General features: G+C 23.7%; 1 protein-coding gene across 4 annotated transcripts in view; it reads left to right on the top strand.

The window, feature by feature from the left end:
* Positions 1-16,388, top strand: part of LOC109605850 (extracellular sulfatase SULF-1 homolog) — a 126,511-nt gene that overhangs the window by 67,206 nt on the left and 42,917 nt on the right. The gene's annotated exons all lie outside the window — the stretch shown is intronic.

Below are 16,388 nucleotides of genomic sequence, written 5' to 3'. Positions count from 1 at the left end.
ATTTAATAATTACTTAATAATCAATTTGATAAATTAAATTATTAAAATTGAATTTCATTATAAAATAATATTTATTAAACTAATTTTACAATATTTTTGATATTATTAAAAAATTATTTTTATTATTTATTTAAAATTTCAAATTCTGCCAAAATACTTCAAAATAGAAGAAATGCTTCAGAATTATAAGTATTGGTGTTACTAATTGGATGATTTTGTTTGTTTACAATTCCAAAATAAGAAAATGTTATTTTATAAAAATTATATATAATTATTTGGTAAATTGAATTATTTATAATTCAGAGAATTTGTAAAAGGAAGTTTCAAATTAACTTCAATAAATCTTCATCTTTTATTATTAGACTAATAGTAATTACACTTTTTATTTTGTATACAATATTTTTTGCAGTAAAACTGTTGATTTTATTGCTTATTTAAAATGTCAAATTCCCTACATACTACTATATATATATATATATATATATATATATATATATATATATATATATATATAAATTATTTAATTATTATAAAAATTCCAAAGAGTTAAATCTCCAAAATCTTGACGACTGGTTCCTGTTCGTGAAAATTTAAATATACGATAACAAACAAATTTTATTTTATTTATTTATTTGTTAAAATTTGTGCTAATCCAGCCTGGTTTTATTTTCTCTTTATCTGATTGAAACATTGAAAAGTTTTAGTTTAGTTTCTTTGTTATTATTTAAAAATTATAATATTTCAAATTTATTTATATCTTACTACTTAGAAACTATTCAATAATCATTTATAAATATAATTTAAAATTTAATAAATTTCATATTAAAACAATTTTCAATCTTAAAATCCTTTTAAAATTTGTAATGGGTAATTTCAACTTCTAACTCATCATTTTATAAATCCAGTCTAGTTTAATATATATTTAAATAAATCTTTCAGTTTTAAAATTTATGTTATTATTGCTATATTTTAGTTCTACCACCCATTTCAAAAATTAATATTTTCAGGATCATACCATTTGCTGCTACCAAGGATTTGTGTTTAACACTTAATAATCCATTTAATAAATTAAATTATTATAATGAATAAATTTGATATTAAAATATATTAAATTATTTTTAATCCTGAAGGCTTGTAAAGATAATTCTAATAACTTAAACATTAAATATTTTATAGATGTATATTATATCTTCTCTTTTTCTTTTTACACTACGTGTAATCTTTGATAAAATTATTATTATTGTTGTTGTATCTTAGTTCTGTTACCTTCAAACTCGAAAAATTAATGGATTCAAAATCATACTAATTCGTAATTTTATTTTAATCATTTATTATTGAGATAATTTCATTCTATAAAAGTCCCAATCCCACATTTATTATAATCTTCATCTTGGACTAAACAATTGGAAATAATACCGATTGTTGCTCTTAAAATTATTATTATTATACATTTCATTGACAAAGTTCTTGAAAAACTTTTATTAAAGGAATAAAGTAAACTTAATTTGTTAGTTTTAAAAACTAGCCTACTGGATTTTAATGTGTATAATTCTCTAAAACATTACAACATGAATTTCCAAACCTAAAAGTATAAGATGGTTATTCTATTTTAAATTCTTTTAAAGAAAGTATCATCTCTTCAACATTAATATCCAATTAAAGCTGACATAGTAACCTCCTAAATTCTAATTGATTGCGACCCTGCATGCGCGATCTGTCAGTGGGTGTTGTGAATTGACTTCCTCACATCCACGTATCGGACCCTTTTACGTGCCCACGTGCCATCCAGAACACGTGCTGAAACATGCCCGGTGACTCTTCGCATAATCAAATGATTAATACCACCATTGTTACCACTTATTACATATGTATTATTGCTCTGCGCGTTTTATATTGTGTGTGTATCTGCGCGTTGGTAATTTGACGGTCTTCGTATTGTTGTGAACGTTGACCTCACAGGACGTAACCTTTTGCACTTGTCCGCCATGCGATTCTATGCTTGTTTTAATTGATTTATTGGACCTCCATATAGAAGTGATAATGATATATGGATGTTTGGTTGCTGTTCCTCGCAGTTCCTTCTGGTCATTGTCTTTAAACTCGTCAATACGTACGTTCTAAGCATTTGATGCTCATATAAAATGAAATAATTAGTTTTTGTTTAAGAAATAATAAATTAGACACGATAAAAATATAAGTGGGCAATATTCTGCAGGGGAATATGAAAGTCTATATTTTTATTTACATGAAGTTTTAAGAAGCTAGGAAATTCATCATCAAAATTTAAAGCTTGGTATTCATATCTGGGGAAAGCCGACTATTTTAGTGCCGAAGTTTTGCAGCAACCGAATAACGCAGTCTACCAAAGTAGCATTTGCGAGGATTTAGAAATTTCTAAACAAAGTTAGACTAACGCGTATTCTTGTGGAACTAATATAATTTTCTGCAGCGTGTTTTTCATGGAATGTTGGCAAGATGCCTTCCTAACGAATTATCCCCCGTTTTCAGACACGCCGAATAAACTTGACAATAGGCGGACACTATGCGATTTGCTTTTGATGTGTATTTATAATGCACCAAACTAATTTAAGTGCGACGGACTAATTACTTGACAAATGTCAGACCAACATTTCTGGGTTTCATGAATTTAGTTTCTGTTTTGGATTGCCACCAGAAATCTGAAATACATTGCACTTCTTACAGTTGTCGACCAACGATTATTTCTTTTGTTTATTTGTATCAAAGTATTTGTGATTGTAATTGAATTAAAAAAACCTTTTTGCAACAAGTACAAGTTCGAGGACACATCTGTATGTGCTCCCCCTAATAACACGTCTGAAAGCCACGTGTCATAAAGCTGTCTTCATTTCAGCTGTTACCAGGCACGGTGTTGCAGGGCATTCGGCGTGGCCGTCCTTTGATTCCGATTGTATTCTATTGCCTCCCGTAAGTTACATAAACTGGTCTTCATGTCCTGCGTCTGAACAATGTTTAAAAATAGCCCCATAGTCGAGATCCCTTTTAAAATGACCGCAGAATGTTGAAAACAGGTTTTTTGCTAGTCTCTGAATAAAATTATTATCTGTACTTTTCTTGCTAATACGCCATGAACTTAAAGTGTCTGTGGAGTCAGTTTAATTAAAAAGTATTCAGATATACATTGGTGTAAAAGAACAACATCAAAGTAGATCTTATTTTGCCGTCTGCATAGACTTACACGGTTTATAATCACACATTTAAGGAGTAATAAAGATAATTGTTTGTATTTTTTTTTTTCATTTAGAATGGATATTTTAGTTGCCAGATTAGTGGTGCAAACATTATAAATAGAATTAGAAGAAGTTTTATTTATATTTATATACAAATTATTTCTTTTAATTAAGTATTAAATTATTAATTATGATATTTTAATATATTTATATATTAAAAAACTGATTAAGTGAATTATATTATATCTTGATTTTTTTAAATTTATTTTCTTTAATAATATTTTCTCTAACATATATTAAAATAAAGATTATTTGGTTATATTATTATATTACAAAATATCTAGTTTCTGTTAAAGATAAATTTTTAAACACCATGTATTACATTTGTCAAGGTATTTGTCATCATTGCCAGTTAAATCATTTTAAGGTTACATTATCAATACAAAGTTACAACAATATTTTCATTGAAGACAAATATATTGGTACTACTGTCAAACAAATTTATATATTATAAATATTATTTTCCCTCTAATTAAATAAACATTATTCGAATTTTAGACGTTGAAGGGCCATATTCCTAATGCAAAAGTGGGTGTATAAAATATTATAACAAACTTGTAGCAATAGTAAGAGAAGATCTAGAGACTGCTAAAATTAACCAATAAAAATGCATCTTTGAACAACGTGTACTACACTGACTTAATTCATTTTGTGGAGACTCTCTAATTTGTTAGTGCAAAGTTCTAATAATATTACTTTTAAATAACTGTTATGTTGGCAACACTGTTATCCAATGCAAATTTATTTTCTTTTTTATCATTTTCTCTATATTTAAATAAACAAAGCGTGGTTCTTTGGTCTTGAAGAGGCATATTCTTGATGCACAAAAAGACGTATAAAGTGTTAATAGAAAATGTAGCCATAATTATAGAAAAACCAGAGGCTATTAAAGTTGACCAATAAAAATGTCTTTCAACAACCTGTACTACATCTGTCTAGGTACTTTTCATCACTAACAGTTAATTCAATTTGAGGTTACTCTGTAATTTGTCAGTACAAAGTTATAAAAATATTACTATTAAATAACTTTCAATTTAAATTAATTTTCTTTTATATTATATTCTCTCTATTTAAATAAACATAGTTCGACTATTTGATATTGAAGGGCTGTTAAAGTTAACTAATAAAAATATGTCTTTGAACAATATGTAATACATCAGTCTAGGTACTTTTCATCAGTACTGTATCAGTTGTTTCACTGTGAAGTTACTCAGTAATTTGTCAGCACAAAGTTATTACTATTAAATAACTGTCAATAAGAACGATTATATTGGTAATACTGTTTTATTTTTCTTTTATATTATTCTAATTACATTTCTTTGAACAGAGGTCAAGGTACCTGTTATCACTTAATTAAATCATTTTAAGGTTACTCTCTAATTTATCACTACAAAGTTTTTACAACATTACTACTAACTGTTAATAATGACACGTATGTTGGCAACACTGTTATCCAATGTAAAATTATTTTCTTTTGTACCATTTGCTCTATATTTAAATAAACATTGACTTTAAAGGGACATATTCCTGATGCACAAAAATATAACAGGTGAGCTGAAATCGTGAAAAAGATTATGATGCCTTATAGCCCACTCATATTTAGGCTGACATCTCAAATTTCAGCGCGATACAGCTTTTAGTTTTGTTTTAACAGCTGATTTTCGCTTACGTGTTTGGCATCATGATTTTCGTTCTCTCATAAAACATTATTTTTGAGAGGCAAAACGGCGAAGGAAACAAAAGAAAAGTTGGATAAATATTATGGGGTTAATGCTCCTTCAGATTACACCGTGAAATATTGGTTTCGAGAGTTTCATGGTGGCCGAAAACTCCACTGCCGATGAAGTCCGTAGCGGTCCTCCGATCTGATTGTCATTGCATACTCTTCGTGGACTACCTCGAAAAAGGAAAAACCTCCAACAGCGAGTATTACTGTGAATTGTTGGAGTGATTGAAGTCCTATATCGCTGGAAAACGGCCTCACCGGAAAAATTGTTTTTGAAAGATAATGCGGCGGCACACAAGAGCATCGATTTAAGGCTCCAATTGCTTCCCCATCCACCTTATTCGTCAGATTAGGTCCATCGGACTATTATTTCTTCCCAAACCTCAAAAGATCATCAATAAAAAATTCAGCTTACGGAGAAGTATTTTGCAGACCTTCCGGAAAATTAATTTTTTAATTTTAGGGCAGGATCAAAAAGTTGAAAAATTGCTGGAATAACTGTATCGATCTGGGACGCCATCGAAGACAACAATATTGAATAATAAAATCAAATTCTATAAAAAAAAAAGATTTTTTCTATGCTAGCCTACGAACTTTTCAGCCCAATTGTTAGATAGAAAATGTACTTGCAATTACAGTAAAAACAAAAATCATTAAAGTTAACTAATAAGAATGTGACTTTGAACAATGTATATTATATTTGTGTCTGATATTTTAATCATTTTGAGGTTACTCTTTAATTTGTCGGTACAAAACAATATTATTACTAAGTAATTGTTCATCAAAACAAATATGTTGGCAGAAAACCATGCACACTAATTATTTTTTTATTGTTACATAAAAAACATTAAATTACAGTAATAAATTTAATAATTAATAAACAAATATTCTAATTTGTAGCTTATTGTTCTTCAGAAGTAAATATTTGGACTGCTAATTTCGTAGTCAATATTAACCATAATTAATGTATACCATATCCAAATATGCAAATTATTTTATGTTAATGCGGACCATAAAAATTTATTGCTGAGATAGTAGATATATTAGAAAATTAAATGCATTCCTAATGTAGTAATCGCGTTTTATCGCAACGCCAACAAAGCCAATAATTAATACAAAATAGGAGACCACATAAAAAAATATACGAACAGGTGTTTCATAATTAACTTTTTGTGCAACTTCTCCATTTGCATTGGAAAGAAGTGTAAATCTCTGTACGCCGCCGAAGGTTATCTAATTATAAAATTACTAGTCCGTGCAATATTTTCGCATGGTAATGGTCGACATTTTTTCAAGTCTCGACCGACAAAATAAGCACAACCAAAGATGAACGTAGACGGTGTCTTCATATGAAATATATACGTTCAGACGTCATGCTGTTTACATTATAGAGATGAGCGATATCTCTTAACTCGTAATAAATTGTTGACACACAACGTATGTCAAATTTCAACTGGTTTTTTATAGATTACAGAAAAAAATAAAAAATTGATGGTGATAATCTTACTGACAACAGTTTTGGTATTGGTAGTCTTCAATTTATCATTAATTTGCTGAAACCAGAAAAGGACACATTCCTTGTACACATATAGGTATACAAAGTGGTAATAAAAATTGTAGTTTAAATTGTAGAAGAGCTAGAGGTAGTTAAAATAGGACAAACCAACTTAACTTAACAAAGTGAATTGATTGTACATTGATCAAGTACCTTAATACACATTGATCAAAATCTAAAGTTGCACCTTCAATTTTTTTATGTCAACGAACCTAGAAACCTTTATTTTAATGAAAAGAAAATAATAATTTAGAAGAAAAATTTTCGTTGAATAACAGTGCTATCAACATATTTATTAATTATTAAATTTATTACTGTAATTAATGTTTTTTATGTAACAATAAAAAATAATTAGTGTACATGGTTTACACGTGTAAGCACAAATAATTATATTGAACAATAGAATAATTAAAAAAATGTTTCAAAATACTTCGTTTTAATTTTTCATATTCAATTTGAAATTGGTTTAATTATAATTATAATTATAATAATACGTATAAATATAATTATTATGTAAGGTTTATTTGAAATTTTGTATAATACAAAAATACAAGGTGATTCATTTTCTTTAGAGTTTATAGAGAAGCCAATCTGAAATTTGGTTACAGCTATAGAATAATGTTATCTTATCAAACAGAAATCTAAATATTATTGCATTTTTTCCCTGTACAATTCCTGACTTATTTATTGCATCTTGAATCAACTAATCAAAGTTGAAAGGTTCATTCATATCATACATGTAGACGAATATAAATTAAATTAGAATATTAATAGTTTCTACCAGAGTAGAAGGTTTAAGAACAATTTGATTTGCACAATTAACATTTTAAATTTTCTTCACGCTTTTATTTTTCAAAATTATTGTTATTATAGGAATGTATATTTTATACAAGAATGAATAAATCTGAGTAAAAACATTTTTATTTTACGTAATCCAATTTATTATTATATAAATATATCTATAATAATATATTCAAGAATATTAATTGACATAAATATGTGTATTTAAATAAAAATACTTTATTAATTCTATATAAAAAGATATAGTTAAAATGTTTAACAATTATAATATTTAATTTTAATTAAAAATAATTAAAAAAATTAATTTAAAAATAACAAAAATAAAAACATTAATTTTAATAAAAAATACTGTATTTAATTCAAATTAAAAATATGGTAATAAATATGTATCTAATTTAAAATTTAAATATTTAATTTAAATTTTATTAAAATAACATTAAAAAGTATTAAATTAAATAATTTAATTTAAAAACATGTAAAATATTAAATTAAAATAATAATAATAATAAAATAATTAATTTAAAATTAAAAAATTAAAATATTTAATTCAAAATTATTAAATTTGAATTTAAAAAATCAAAATACTTAATATAGAATTTGAAAAAATAATATATTTAATTGAAAATTAAAAAATATTAGAATATTTTACTTAAATGTAAAAAAATCCAAATATTTAATATCAAATTTAAAAATAATAAAATATTTCATTTAAATAAAATAAATAAATAAATAAAATATTTAAAATTAAGAATATTGATCTACCTTACTTTATGTTTATTATCAATATGACAGGAATATATGTTTTTTAATTTACAAACTTCAAAATAATATTATAACAATAATTATTATAAGAACATAAATTTAGCTAACTAAATTAAAAATATTTTTCTTCAAATTTTTATACTTAAATCTTAAAATATTTTTCCACAGTTATTCCTGATAATTTATGTTGTTGTTTACGCAAGGTTGAAATCCATTCTTTGACCATAATTAGTGTGTTGTGCCTCTCTGTCAACTTGTCAATTCAGTTTGATAAATAATTTAAAGCGTGTCTAGACTTTGAAACACACACATAATCAATCATTCTACATATTCATTTATTTTATGCATTTTCCCTGTATTGACTTGTTTTTGCTGGATGAATATAATTAATTTATACTTTTTCGACTGGCTCGAAAGTTTAATGCATTTTTAACGGCATCGGAAAAGTTTACCAACTTTAAAGTGACACTATTAAAAAGTTATTATATACATAATTAAAGATGCTTTACATCTAAATGGAATTTTGTATTTGTATCGTTAGTTTACATTATAATATTAAACACTGGTGCTGGGTAGAAGGAATGTGATTGAGTTATTGAATGCTTTGAATAAAATAAACAAATGGATTTATATTATTAATTTACAAAATATACTGCCAGAAATTGACATTATTATAGTGCGAATTAAACTAATACTATTTCAAAGCCCTGCTTCTAATTTTATATCAAAATTCAAATACAGTTTATAAAAATGTGCATGCATAGTACTTTCCTATACTCAAAAATTTTGTTGTTTTTAACAAAAATTAAGGATTCTTGAGTGATTAAAATCACTATATCTTAAAATTTTGCCCACCTTCGTTGCTTATTTTATTAAATCTTAGATTACACCACATATGTTTCCTTTGGTCGGACTTCAAAGTAGTGATTAATATGCATCTTGATAAATGTACTATGTCGTCGTTTATCTAGCTAAACTTGGAATTAAAATACAAAAAAATTCTTTGGTTGCTCTTCAAAGTAGCAGTGCGATTACAATGGCTAACATAAGATCAAATTTGTTTTAGAAAAGGCTAAAACACTACTCGGTGTTTGTTTAACTATTCCCGGAGAAACCCGCTATAAGCATCTTCAAACAGTAGGGTCAACCACATCGGCTTTTATGTATTGTTAATGCCCAGTTTACTGTTTATTTACACTATTTACTGGTGGCGATCTTTAAACAAATGTGTTTTCACTATAAGCTATCACCTAATCGTTTCTTATTGTTTTTTTTAAGAGTCTTAAAATAATGTTTGCTTATGCAATTTTCGAGAGCCATAAGAACTGGTTATCACTTATTGAGTTTTGTGTTTGTGATATTCATGCATTATAACGGACCATTAAGAAATGCGACGTGAAGACGAGAGAGAAGTAATGAAAAATGTATTGTTGAATGTGAATGACTTCTGGGAACCGATGGATACGATTTTTATTTCCTCTTCCATATTATTACTTTCTGTTTGCTATTTTTGTGGCAGAAAAACATTTTTATTGAATAAAATGTGACGGGGCAGTGGCAATGACAGTTTTAATTAAAAGTGTAAATTATTCATGGTGACATGGTAACTCAACCGTTGATATTTGCTGGTAGACGTTGAAAAAATTAATAAAATTACAATGTTTCAGTCGATAATTGTATTGTACATCGCAGAAAACTGTTTCTGTACATCACCCACATCGATAAATAATTATACAGCTTAAAATTATCGTCAACAAGCGCTCAAAACTGTTTATGGTACAGTGGGCCCACACATTATTTACATTGCGATATTAAACATTTTCCGCCCATTCAAACTGGAGAAATTATGAATGAACCTCTTGCACAACGTCTTTGACACATTCATTAGCTCCGTTCTTGACGAGGTACAAACATTTTTTCGTGTTCCTCGAGCATTATCATTTTGAGTGGGTGCTATGGATCTTACTTAGCATATGGCACATTAACCCCGCCGGCTTAATGAACACAAGTGTGTGGATAAATTATGAAAAACGCATTAATAAATTCTAACTGGTCTATTAATTACGATCGACTGGGTATTAACTTTAATTTATCGTAAATAATTCGCTCTATGTGGAAACTCTTACAACTAGATTATAGTTTCGATTAAGTTATCAAAATATATTATTTATTGGTTTTTGAATTATGTTATGCTAATTAAATTACCAATTATATTAACAGCGAATAAATTATACGTGTATATTATCATGAATTTTACTCATTTTTATTAATTTACAATGTACACATGAAACTTTTATTAGCCACTAATTATTATTATTTATGTATATATTAAAAAATGGAATAGCATAAAAATGTAAAGTGTTTTAAATAAGTAAAAACTTTTTTAAAACACTTTATACATATATTTATTATAAAATATAATTATTTAACAAAAATATTAACATATTACTTTAAATTTACCGTATATTATATTTTAAATAAAGAAAAATTATGTTATATTTATTTTTTGAAAGTTTGATTGTTTTCAATATTTTAACTAAGGGTTTATATTTGATTTGATTTTTTGATCATATTACAATTTTTAATTATTTTTATTTTTTGATTATCTTATATTACTTAAAAGAGTACTTGTAAAAAATTCTTATCCGTTATCATAAAAAATTAAATTAAAATGAATTTAGTTTTTACTTTTATTATTAACTTATTTCAATGGTCACCATTTTAAAGACTAATTAATTTTTTTTATATTTCTTGATTGATTTTAAGAATGGTATAAATTTTGCATCATGATTCATTCAACTAAAAGAAAACTCATTAATAATTATTAACTTAATTGAGTTTTTGATTAAATTAATATTTATTTGATAAATTTCGTTGCTACTAATTAAATGTCTTTGTGTTAGAATTTATAATTTATATATTGTAATTATTGAAGAAATATGGCTTAATTTTAATTAATCTTTAATTTATTTAAAGTAAAAATTATGTTTTTATTATTTATATTAATAAACGAATTTATGACACATCTTAAAATTATATTAACAATGTATTCAATTCTTCATTATTTAAAATAATTTATACAAATAAATATAATCGTAGACTGTTAAATTTTATGTACATGTGTTTTGGATAGTTTAAATTCCTTCCATGTATTTTAAAAATCACATAGTTTCTGTATAAATAAGAAATACTTGTTAAAAATTGTAAAATATAAATATTTAAAAATAAATAAAAACTATTACTAATTAAAAACATTTACTTTCTACTGTAAATATTTGACAACAATTCATTACTATAAAAGTAATAATATATTTTTCAAACACTGTATTTGAAATTGATATCTCATCAACTTTGACGAGGAATAAAATTTCTATTTATTAATTTACTTTTGTGAGTTATATTAAATAACTAAATATAATAATATAATAATAAAATAATAAACTTAAATATAACTTTTTACTATAAGAAACTATATCAATAATTTATAATGATGAAAATTGTACAAAGTTAGTATATATGGTATATAATATGTAATATAATTCATTCTACTGAAAGAAAACTCATTGGTAACAATTAACTTAATTGAAATTTTGATCAAATTAATATATATTTAATAATAACTTTTGATTCTACTATATATTTAATTATTAAGTATGACTTAAACTTAATTGTTTGATTTATGTAAATTTTGTTGATTTTGATGTAATTTTTAGCAAAAATTAAATAAAATAATTATTTTTGAATGAAAAAACTTTATAACTTTAAAATAGTATTAACAATGCATTTTCAAATATTTGAATATTAATTAAAATAATTTTATATACAATTTCTTTTACATGTTTTGAAAAATATAGATTTTTTAAAAAAATCAATGCTTCTTGTAGATTGATAATAATTGAAAATTTAAAAAAATTATAACATTCAATTCTATTCATTTAACTAAAGTTAACAAAGTTTACTTGTAATAATTACAATAACAATTGAATACAAATAAAATTGTTAAAATTTTTAATGATGGAAATGATATAACTTTGTAGTTGCTAATATTTATTATTTATTTATTTTTAATATGAACAAGTTTTTTTGTCTAATTAACTTAAGTTTATAATTAAATTTAGTCCGAGAAATTTTAAATACAAGGATCATCAAATATTTTTCACTTATTTAATACTGTATAAATAAATTATTACAATTAATTCCAAACATATTATCAAATATGTAAAGAATTAAATAATTTATTAATCAATCAAAGAATAATAATTAATTTTTAATTGATTTTAAGATTTTGTTGAATGAATTATGGAACAAAATTCATTCAACAGAAAGAAAACCCTTTAATAACAATTCAGTTAGTTGAGTTTTTATTAAACTAATATTTGTTTTATAATTTTTATTTCTTTCAATTAAATAGTCTTTTTATTATATTATAATTTATTTATATCTAATTTTTAGTAAATATCAAATAAATACATTTATTTTTTTAGTTAAAAGAACACATATATTTCTTTTAAAAATTAATTATGAAATATTTGAAATTTTGCATTATTTAAAACGAAATATAAAAATATGTGAAATTTGTTATTCTGAAATTTCTTCCATGTGTTTAAGAAATCACATAGTTTTCGTAAATAAGTAATACTGATAAGTTTTATAAACTAAAACATTAAATATATAAGAAATTGTAATAATATATTCTATTTCTAAAGTTTTTTAAAAGTTGTACAAAATTATAAAATAAAAATTGTCTACTAAATAAAAATATAAATAATATAAAATATTATAAATAATAGAATAATAATTATTATTGTAAATAATCTTCATTCTAATATATAAACAATTAAATAAACTTTGTCGTGACTAAACATTTCAATTTTCAAATATCCTTTGACGACTAAAAAAGGATAATATTTATATTCTACTATTATTCAGACGGATATTTATTTATACAGTTATAATTCGACAAATTCCAAAAATTTCACTTTTAAAATTAATAATTAAATCTTTAATTATGTATTTATCTATACTTTATCATAAACTTTCTTTCTAGTCATTTGCACCATTAATTGTAATTAATTATGTTAAATAGTTGTTCTGAATGAGCATTGTAATTGATAAAAATTCAAATTAACATTGAGTCAAGAATATAAATTAACCTTAGCAGATCACCTAAAGCCGTAAAAAACTTGGATGCATTATGTTGCAGTGTAGTGTAGTGAATCAGTTATACTGATAAGTTAATTAAAGTGCCTTCGGCGATTTAAAATTGCCGATAGAGATACATGTTATAAAAATTGTTGATTAATAAATTCAAACGGGATGTCAAGAAATCTTGTAGCACGTTACCTTTTTAATGACGATTAATTGCAATTAACTACATATTAGTGACGGTTTATTCAAAATTAATTCAAGTAGGTAGTTTATAGTTTCTTGTTAAGTGGATGAAGAAATCAGTAGAAATTTACCATAAATCAACCGTAAGGTATCTTCACAATTTTCTTTGAAATGTAAATTAAAAGGAAGAAAACTTTTTGTTTATTCTTTTATTATTATGAAATAATCCTACGTAATACATCCACATGTCTGTGAAATTATGTTTATAATAAATATATAAAAAAGTGTGAACAGAGGCCATACCAGTGATTATAAAGCAAGCAAAATGAATTTGTTCTGCGAAGTAAGCATATAGTTTTAAAACATTAATTAATGCGTAATTAATGTAAATTACGTCAAGAAATTACAAATTTATGTTAATATACGTGTCATTTTAATCGAAAATTTATGAGAACTTGCAACAATTTAGATGGTATCGAGATCTTGTCAAACAGCAGGAGCTGAGTGTTAACCTACGGAAATTTAATAATATCTTTATAATAATGTATTTTGCATATCAATAATCAATTTTGGTGACACAATTACGACATTAACTTTTATACTCTTATTTAAATTCTTACAAAAAGAATTTAGGGCACTTCCAATACTTTCCTTGCAATGACAATAAAACCAATTAAAAATCTAATTAAAGCTCTTACATAAAAGAAATTAAAACAACGCTATTGCAAGTTTAATTTAATTGCACTTGTAAATTGTTGAAATTATTCATCGAAACGGGAGTATCTAGAAAACTGATTCACCGAGGTATTCCGCCCAAGTACCAGAAATCTTTTTATAGCTCGTAAATTATTTTAATAACGACAACACATTCCTTGCACAAAGAAAGTGGTATCTTACTTTTTAATGTCTTATCCACAACATGCATTTGCCAGAAATACGGTAATGGATCTACTTTATATTTTTATTGAAAGATTAATGATGTTGAATCAACATTGTTGATGTATGAAGCATAAAAAATACTGGGTTGTTTGTTGTATAAACATAAATGGGTTAATAGAATAAAAAAAGTTATGAACTTATTGTAAGAAATATGAACAAATTAAATTTTTAGATAAATACTTTATATTTTAAATTAATTTTTGATTAATATTTAATTAAACATTGTTGATGTTTGGTGTATTAAAAATAAATGGATCAAAATAATTAAGTAGATTAAATTATTGTAATAAATATAAATAAATGTTAATGTTAATGCATTAAATTACCAGTCGTTTATTAAAAGACATATTCATTAAAAGAATTGAATAAGTTATTAAAATATTTAGGAAATTTTTCAATAAATTAGTCATATTTTTTATTAATGATTGAATGCATATAAAAATATTTGGTTTAATTAAAAAATTAAATATGAGTACTTTTAATTTTTGTATAAATACTTCATATTTTTAATGAAAATTAATATTATTAATACTGTTATTAAATTATATTAAAAAATATTAGGATAATAAATATAAATGGAGTAGAATAATTATGAAAGTTATTAAATTTTGTTAAAAAAATTTGTAATTTTAATTTTTAGATAAATATTTCATATTTATAATGAGAAAATAATATTTAATCAACATTTTTGATATATTATAAAAATATAGGGTTGTCTCTTTATAAATGGATTAAAATAAAAAAGTAAGTTATTAAATTATTAGATAAAATTTTATCTTGAGAAATTAATGGTTAACCAACATTTTTAATGCAAAATTCTGTGTTGTTTGTTGTATGAACATGAAAATATAAGTATTAAAAGAGACTAAATTATTATAAGAAATATGAAACATTTTATTTTTTCATTAAATACTTATATATTTCTTTAAAAATTAATTGATAAAAGAAATATGAATTTTTAGATATATACATCATATTTTTATTAATTAATGTTAAAATAACCTTTTTATTGCTTTATGTTCAAAAATTCTAGGGTGTGTGTTATAAATTTAAGTAGAATATTTTTAATCAACATTTTTTGATAAAAAATACTGTGTTGTTTATTGTACGAACATAAAAGTAAAAAATAATTGAGAATTAATAAATGTTGGTGCATTATGCATAAAAAATAGTTTGTGTTGTTGTTTATAAACGCAAAGGGATTAAAAGAAGTAAGTAAATTATTAAATTATTGTAAGAATTATGAGTAATATTAATTTTTAAATAAATACTTAATATTTCTATTAAATATACATTTTTAAAGGATACATGCTGGGTTGATTGGTGGGTGTAAGCATAAAATGAATAAGAAATTAAAAACTAACAATAATTAAGAAATTTATAGAACTTATATACTTTTATATATTAATCAAGATTGTTAGTGATGCCATATGCATTAAATTACTAGTTGTTTATTAAAAGACAAATTTATTAATAGAATTGAGTATTAAAATATTTGGGAATTTAAAGTTTTAGATACATACGTCGTATTTTTATTAAATATTGATTACTTATAAAAATATTTGGTTTAATTAAAAAATTAAATATAGTCATTTTAATTTTTGTATAAATATTTCATATTTTTATTAAAAAATTAATGTTAAAACAACATTATCATTAAATTATGTTAATGTTAATATTAGGTTGTTGGTTAATGAATATAAATGGAGTAGAATAATTAAGAAAGTTATTAAATTTTATTAAAAAATGGGTAATTAAATTTTTAGATAAATGTTTCATATTTCTATTGAGAAATTAATATTTATTGTTATATTATTCATCAAAAATACTGGGTTGTTTGTTTATAAACTAAAATGGATTAAATTAAGTTATTAAATTATTATAAGAAATATGAGTAATTTTAATTTTTAGATAAACGTATTTTGATACAGAATACTGTGTTGTTTGTTATATGAAATTATTATAAGTATTAAGAAAGATAACATTATTATAAGAAATAGGTGAA

Source organism: Aethina tumida, chromosome 4 (genome assembly GCF_024364675.1).
Source record: "Aethina tumida isolate Nest 87 chromosome 4, icAetTumi1.1, whole genome shotgun sequence".
NCBI classification, from domain to species: domain Eukaryota; kingdom Metazoa; phylum Arthropoda; class Insecta; order Coleoptera; family Nitidulidae; genus Aethina; species Aethina tumida.
The sequence above is the reverse complement of the archived record's forward strand: the minus strand, read 5'-3'. Positions and strand labels throughout refer to the sequence as shown.